An 8607-nucleotide genomic window follows, 5' to 3' on the forward strand; every position below is an offset into this window, starting at 1 on the left:
TGTTTAAAACATGAGAAAGTATGAAAAAAAAGGAGACCGAAAATAAGGGAAACTCGGCGATGGTGGAGCGGGAAACTTCGCAGCATGGGAAACACCGCCATGCAATTGGAACGACCGTCGGAGCTCTCTTCTAGGGCAGGAAGCCATCTAGCTAGGAGTTTAGTAGATTGTGGACTAGAGCATTTGGTCTATCGAATGTGGTCTGTCGCTTCAATCCGTGAGGAAAACAGAAATTTCTTGAAACGAGAAGAAAGGAAACGGATGGCGTCAATCTAAGGTTCGAAGATCACGTGGAGAACCTACATAAGTTAAAAATACTTCATAGAAACTCTTTTGGTGTTCTTCCACTCTGCTCATTTTTCCTTTTTATATGTGGAAATGTGAGATACCCACGAGTTAACGGGGTTGGTCTTCCTTTTTTACTCTCTGCAACCTTTGATGCGTCTTCACGCATATTTATTAATAATTGTTTATTAGCATTTAATATTAAAGATCCGCTTAGATAGTACGACCCTAGCAGTAGCATAGTTGTTTTATCTGAATTTATTTTGTGTAAAAAAACGGAATAAAAGTGTCAAATAGATAATAAAGTAGATTTAAAGAAGGGCTGTGTCTGCCGCTATTGTTTTAGATAAAACGTTATTTAGATTCTCACTTGATGCGAATTCCAGTTATAGATGGTAAAGGTCTCTGTGTACAGAACGTTACTGATTTGTGCTAAATGATGCATTCATCGACTGCAATATATGATACAAACTAATCAGTAGATTAGCTCTTATGAAAATACATAAAGTTTTCTTTCGAGTTTTATAGAAGTGAGTTCTATGTTTCTTTGCGACGACTACACTTCCGTAACGTGTGATCACGATCTACGCTCAGACGGCTACTCAAAGACTTGTACTCACCGAAAGATTTTTGAGTTACTATGACAATGATCTCGAAAGGGTGCTGTGTCAGTGTTAGCATCCTTGATGAAATGAAAAACTCTCGCATACATAGTTTTTATCGAATGTTGTTTCTATTTTTTGTCTATTAACAAATGCGATCGATAGTGAGCGCCACTTCATATTTCGTGCTAATATCCAAAAGAGTACACATGTTATCCAAAGTAATAGTTCAGTGAGTAGTTGTAAGAAGTGACACGATAATCTTGTATGATGGTTACCACCATAATTCCCTTCATTTATTTGAATCTTTTACAGCAGTCAGCCCTTTTAATAGAAACTCTGTCGGGAAGCTCGTTCCGAAAGATTTCTAAGAATCTTTCGGAATACACATAGTGAAATTTCAGAAATGCACTTGGGGAGGGACCGTTCTCAGGGTGATAATGAGAAAGGCACGCGAATATGGCGATACAACAGGGTACAGCGGATGAGTGCTTGCGGGAAATAACTTAGTTTCCTTTGAAAATTCCTCATCGAAGGTAACTTCTCAGAGGATCTGTGAAGGCCCACGGGAACTGCTTCGAATCGTATTCGAGTGCCAGGTGTACTCGCAGATAGTATGTTTCACAGACGCCACCATCGAGTAGCGTTTGCACCGGCCAAAGTCGTTCAAATCCTACAGGCTCTTTAAATGTTATTATACCGTATATGAATGCCATAACCTTTGAAAGCGTAACAACTTCCTCGAACGTCACATACTATATTATACATTATAAATCAATATACGCGTTGATACATCTCAATGCATTTAGTATGTGTTTATTAGACCGAACGTTAACTTCCGATGTGTTAACCCGACATGCCGTTTTGCAATAGAAAAACGTTGTAGAAACTGGACTACTGCCTGCCCCTCCGAACTGTTTATTTTAACTACCTTAGGAGACGCTCTATTCTGTATTCCTTAGCGCTAACATGACACTGTTATTATCACTAGACGTCAGTAAAATACAATTACACTAAAACACTGATCATTTAACGCCATTGACACAGAACGCCAATGCGTTCCAAAGCCTAAAACCTGAATTTGTTTGAAAGGTTTTATAAGAAAGCTAACACTTCATAACGTCACTGCACATTTACTGTTCTGTCGAAAGTGGCTGGCCATTGAAATTCTTATTGGGCGACGACTGTAACGCGAGAGACGCACGCACTCATTTCGCTGCTTTCGGCAGTAAAAGATCCTGCCAATAGAGGATTTACTCTCGTGTATTCACGTTGAATTTATGCCACATAGCGCGTTCGAAACGCAGCGTTCTAGGAGTCGCTGGGAACACTCTCGAACGATTATGATTACATCACGATTGCCTCGAAGCTTTATTCGCATTATTTTCGGAAATAGTTAATAATCAGGAATAACTATATCAATTTGTCGTCATTTCGGGGCAAACAACACGCTCCGTGAATGCCCTCAACGTCGCAAGTAGCTCCTATTGGCTCGCATTTGATGAGATTCAGTTGCGACAAGAGCTTGGACTAATTTGAATGTTGCTACTAAATGTTTAAGATAAACGAGTGAAGTAAACATTTTGTTCGTTAGAGGCGCTGTCAAGGGCTTTACGACTGCCTAGTCAGTCTAACAGAACCATTGCATCCACTCAATATCTAATCGCTCCTAGAGATTTGCAGAGACCGGCGTTCAAAATCTGAACAAAGCTGAACAAAATCAGATGCCTGCCGACCCGCCAAGACGACGGGTTAAAGTGGAAAGTTTGTTTATCTCGCTGCAGCTTCTGCTGCTGCTGCTGTTGTTGTTGTTGTTGTTGTTGTTGTTGACTCTATACGCAGCGAGATTTGCGAAATCTCAGCGTGTAGCGCCCTCTCGTGGACGACGCACAGCCCCTGGGAACGATGTTGGCAACAACGATCGAAGCCGTAGCTTAGCATACAGACCTCTGTCCTGTCACGCAGAAGGATCAGATTTCACTTGTAAAGACTTACGTCTCAGAATCCTCTCTCCGGATTTCTATCGATGTGTGCGCATCAGCGTTGCCGATTCCAAAACGAAGGGCAAGACGATGAATGCAGGCAACGACGTTCGCCGTGATTCATTCTTGTCTGTTCCAGTAGCAGTAGAAGTTTAGATAGGCGTTTGCCGATGGCATAGCGCAACCTTGCCAAGGAAATCAGCAAAAGACAGGAGCTTTCGTTATATTATCAGTTCTCTTTTTTGCGCCTGTTTCACTGGCACGTTTTCAAATTACGTCCGCCGACAAATGTTTGATAAACGTTTATATCTTTCAATATTCACCTTTAACTGGTATTTACAAAAACCTCTTCGTTTTTCCATCCTAAGTGTCGCCACTCAGAAAACAAGCAACGTAAGCATACATCAGCTCAAGATGGTAATTATGATATTTTAGAGAAGTTTCAGAAGATGAAAACACTTAATCGGAGTTTTCGGTAAGAATGGAAAGTAACCTAGTCTGTTGTTCAGCTTTCCCCAAGAAGTGCCTTGGCGCAGAGTGGCTACGCTTCATTTACAAATAATGAGTTTACCTTGAGATTGAAGCCTTATAAACTTTCTAAGCTTTCTAGAAGATTTGAGAGACTGTCATTTAAAAAAAAAAATTGAATCGTAAATCTCGTCACTTTTAGAAAAATATTAAAGGGATCAGTACGAAGTAGGAAGAACACTGAGCTAACAGCAAACTTTGCCCTCCAAACGCTTAGGATTCTGGTCAAAGACGCATTAGCATTAGTGCATAGTTCTGCCCGGTGCAGCTATGGGCATACACGAAAATTTCTGCTTGACACAGCAATTCCTGCCAGTGTTGTGCACGAACAACCATCCGCGTCTATGTGTTACGTCGCTTTTTTAGCCCCTCGTCTTGGCGCTGAATGTAACGCTATTCGATACCGTCCGCTTGGGAACACATTTTCACATATAGATGCGGCACGGCAGGCTTGCGAAAGCGCAAAAAACCAAATACAGCCTCGCGGAAAAGAGATGCTACTCCGCACACGCTCACTGGCTGATGCAAAGGTTATAGAAATGCGGACACTCACCCGTGCACTCACAGATTCACATCGCCAACAACTGACCCGTCACCAACATCTCTTTAGAAGTTAAAAAAAACGTTGTATACTGACAATGTTGAAGTTGTGCGCTGATCCAAGAGCACAACATAGTTGAGAGATAGGATGGCATCGAATAGGGAGGTGAACTAGGGGGATTCGCCTTCGAATCTCAAGGGAACGCGACACATGTCTTGGTGAACTTATCCCCAGCCATCTATCTGCTAGGTGCTTCTGCTGTCGCCATATAAACATACTTCTATGACGGACATCCAAGCATAGCGACGACACGGTGCATGCGCATCTACACAAACATTTAGAACACAATGCTGTTTCTCGAACATGGGCAAAACGAAGCTGTAAGACGTAATATAATGGAAGGAAGTCTTCTACTGACAGCGAGACATGATTGCTGACAACGGCGGATGAGCAGTGAAGTATCTGCAAACAAACAAACAAACGATACTCTTGAGTTTCGTTATTTTTTAGATAATAGTAACAATCACACAGTATGCAAAGCGAGCCACTGATTTGACTAAATGCGTACGCTTTTATATATGTTTGGATCATTACCTCTGGAGATCGAAGTCATCAAATGTTTTCTGCCTCACACGTACCGTGTCATGCTCAAAGTGGAACAATCATATGTCAAGCTGACAATCGTGGTTCTCGAGTGAACAGTGGGTGGATCCGATTTGTTAAGACATTTTCTTTAGCACTCAGTGATACCTGGTTAGCAGTCAAGGACATATTCGTTCGTCCACAACGAAAGGCATGACATCAAACAGAAAGATAAAACGGAATAAAATAGCTTTAAACACTTTACCTTGTCGCTACCTGTCGTTCCAGGTATCGTTCTCATCTGTCTTTTTCGTACTTACCGTTCTCTACTTTCTCCCAGTTGCGCTGATAAGAGGAAAGATGCTTCGTCATTTTTATACTCCCTGTCGTTGCAGCGCGACAAATCGCTTTAGGGTGACCTGTTACTTACCGTTAGGTTGATTCGTAGCACGCACTGAAAAGCTACATCCCGATCCGGCTTCTCAAACCAGCCGTGGAACGCGGCAGCGGTGGAAGCTCAGTTGGCTGGCAAGCAGCTCAAGGAGCCACGATGTGCTCACTGTGGCAAGAATTAATTCCTGGTTCACTTCTACGTTTTCGCAGAATCGATTTAACGGCCGCGTACCCATCCAGCATAGCAGACCGTCGTCGGACCGCTAAAAGGATTTTCCAAAAGTTCAAAACATATTATCCCCATTCAAGCCCTTCATCCTTTAATCAATAATAAGGCTTGTTCTCTTCCACATATAGAGAGTATCCGGTACAAATTGGGACAAAATCAGTCTTACAAAAGTTCCTAAAAAGCTAAAAAAAAAAAACCTCTTATAGTCTACATGGTTGATCCAATAGGCGATTGGTTCTTATCGCGCTTCTTTCATAGGCTCATCTTGAAAACAGCCTACAATATCTGCATAAAAAATCATTGATCACCAGAAATGGCTTTTGCTGCATCTTCTAATAATTCTTCAATCTGCCTAGCCTGATTCGTATTGTGGATCTTCTATATTAGTGAATGTTCTAGATAATGCGAAAGCCGTACAACGACCAGAACTGACATAAACCGTGAACTTCATAATCTTCACCTGGACCGATAACGGTCAAACACACATTTTACATGAGAATGTGAACACAAGTTTATTTCGATATAATATGATGTGTGCATAGAGCTTTTATATGTATGGTATATTTGTAGGCCGTTGACAGCCGCGTGACAAAGCTGAATATGCGTGTATGTACAATTCAACGTAACTTCGGTACTCTCTATGTAACATCAGGAATTGGAAATGAATATTTGTTCGCCAAAGTGGCTTCCATCTTACTTCAGATACTGTGTGTGTTTAAAGAGTGAAGTTTCTATTCTTTAAGAAAAAAAAAAAAGAGGTCAATAAACAATTCTATGTTGGAAAAAATTACTATTTGTGTTGGCATATTACCTAGCAGAATCCTCATTGTGTTTAGGCATGAATAATTCGAAATTCGCAAACGTGTCCTATAAATAAAATACACCGAGCCATTTTAGATAACGCACGTGCCTATTAGTAGCTATGTCTTATGCATCTTATTCGAAGTATACCAATTACTGAAGCAGATGAGCAATTATTATGTAGCAATAAATGATCGTCAGCATGAAAGAAGTACTTTTGAGGTTGTTTCACCTCGTAGCACAGCCGTTCAAACCTGTTCAGTTTTGAATGGCTTTAACACAGATCTTAAGAAACCTCTTATGAAACACTACAAGCCTTTTTCATCTGATTCCCTTGCAATAAAGTTCCAAATGACCCACAATTAGTAGCGTCTAAATAGAAAGATTGCCTTTGATTCAAGCGCATTTTTGCATTAATTCATATTATGACGATCACTAATTATCGTCTAATTTCACAGATCAACTGCAATCGATTGCCTAGAATGCTACAATAGGTAATTTAGAAACCCAAAAAATAAAGTTAGAAGCGATCAAATTGCTAAATTAGGATTCGTTGACACTTAGTGAGTTACTCTAAGTACAGGCGTACACGGGCACGTGTTCCCCATATTTTTCAAATATTCCAGCAGCTGGACTCTCTAATATATATATATATATATAGATCTTCCCAATCTGCGTACGATATCTTACGGACAGTGCCCGAGGTTCAAAGAGCGACGAACAAAGAACGCCTACCACTACAACTATGGCTGCATACAACCAACATAGCATATTTATGAAGAGATACTTTCCTCACGTTCTTTTTTGATACGTTTTCTTCCATCAACGGACCAACAATGCTATTGCTAAACGAGACGAATTTCCGGTGACATTTTTTCCAAACTCTTTCCCCTACTATTCCTCAGTTCCCATTCACCACATAAAGCGCTGCAACGGAGAGTGACGGAAGTTAAAGTTTGAAAATTTTAAACAGCAGCTGGGTCGAGAAAATATCTACTAAATTCAACAATCAAACTGCAATGTAGAGTAGTAACTCAAGTCGAATTATGAAGTAACTATGGCAGCTGTCTATTATCACCGTTCAGATTTTTGATGAACCTCGCCTAGTTCAATAATGTATAGCACAGTTATTGTACCGACGTATAGAAACAAGAAAAAAATAAAATTTATAAATTCTGTTCCACTGTTTTATATTTGACGCCAATTTGAAATGGATAAGGGCACTGACTGCTGGATTATGTTTCAGAATTTATCCTAGGCGAATGACTGCCCATTGTTTTCTATTGATCAGTGTGTACTTATCTAGCACAGTATCCATTTTTCAGGTAATATATCGTGTACTGTTTCATCAACGGATTAAATACTTTCAAATAGAATGTTTCCTATTTTGTAAAAGTAATTTAGGGAAATTAACATTAATTCAAGTAGCAATTCAAATCCAAATTTTAAACTAGCCCTAAATAAAACAAGACGATTTCTCTTGCCTAGAGATATCCAAAAAAAAAAAATTTTTTGGTTTGAGACTTTCTCCCGGGGGCATTTGTCTCTAGAAAGAGCTAAGCTAAATTGAATAGGCACAAACGCATAATCTTCTTTTCTCATAAACGATTTCTCCCAGATGGCCACTACTGCCCGTTTGGCCGCCGTATGTACGCCTGGGTGAATTAAAGAAGAGGCGTTTGGGGCGGGTATCTACAGGAGTCCTGCCTAGTGGTTGCATAGGTAGCCGTTAGCCGCAGCCGCCTGAGGGCTAGAATGAAGAAACGGAATGACTGAGCAAACGCTGAAGTCCCTTCTCTCCTTACGCCGTTCCTGAAAGCCAAGTTTCGACGAACTCGGCTCTATGCTAGGTTTGTTGAATTAATCACTTCGCCTAACCAGGCCAACGGCCGAACGACCAGTCGACTCGCTGAGCGGGCGTTGAGTAGCATTGATGGGGCTACATACGTATGTGCACGATGGACGTAAATAGTAAGAGAGCTGGAGGGACAGCTAGCCAATGTCTACTGATGCCACTTAGCGCCAAAAACAAACGACGGAACGTTTCCTGCACAGTTGTCGATACATTGCTTTTCGCTAGAACTCAGGTTTTCGTTTCTGGAACTCTAATCCTTCGTATTTTACAGGGACTGTACCTGCACACAGTTGTGCATTGACTGGATAATGTGCTCACACCGCGTCAAAAAAGCCGTCTTACTATCCTTCACGCCTTCACAGCGGTATTTTCAAGCAGCGGTAGCAACAACAACAACAACAACAGCAGCGACACTAACGCAAACAAAACATCTGGCTATGATAGCTGCCAGGTGTCGTGGCAGGTTGTTCGTCTGCCTGTTCACGATGATGTCCTGTATGATGCATATTCCTGTTTAGAACAGAAAACCCTTTCTTGTGTGTCTGCAAGTCTCTACGAACAGTGACATGAAAGCGCGGATCTAGATGCCTTGCACTGACTACCATAGAAAAGCAGCTAGCGGACCATCTCTATAGCTGTGCATATATTCATATTGTTGCATGACTCACAAGCAGAAAAACAAGAAAGGCCTTAGCCATGTTTATGATGATTATTAGAGGCAAATATCTGAGAAATAAAGGAAGTACTCGAGCCTATAGCAGGGACCAGCAGTAAACCGCAGGGCTACTGCTATTTTCGTCACTATAATT

General features: G+C 41.1%; 1 long non-coding RNA gene across 4 annotated transcripts; it reads right to left on the bottom strand.

The window, feature by feature from the left end:
* Positions 1-1150: 1150 nt before the first annotated feature.
* On the bottom strand, positions 1151-8275 carry LOC147758455 (uncharacterized). 4 transcript variants are annotated; one of them, XR_015318395.1, is made up of 5 exons: positions 8079-8270; positions 4951-6870; positions 4577-4688; positions 3951-4400; positions 1151-3054 (listed from the first exon to the last, which is right to left on the bottom strand). It is a non-coding gene; the product is annotated as an uncharacterized LOC147758455 (long non-coding RNA). The 4 variants fall into 4 exon arrangements; XR_015318393.1 differs by having other exon boundaries at positions 1151-4400; positions 4533-4688; positions 8079-8275; XR_015318392.1 differs by having other exon boundaries at positions 1151-4400; positions 8079-8274.
* Positions 8276-8607: the final 332 nt, after the last annotated feature.

Source organism: Varroa destructor, unplaced genomic scaffold (genome assembly GCF_002443255.2).
Source record: "Varroa destructor unplaced genomic scaffold, Vdes_3.0 BEIS01000001.1, whole genome shotgun sequence".
Lineage (NCBI taxonomy): Eukaryota > Metazoa > Arthropoda > Arachnida > Mesostigmata > Varroidae > Varroa > Varroa destructor.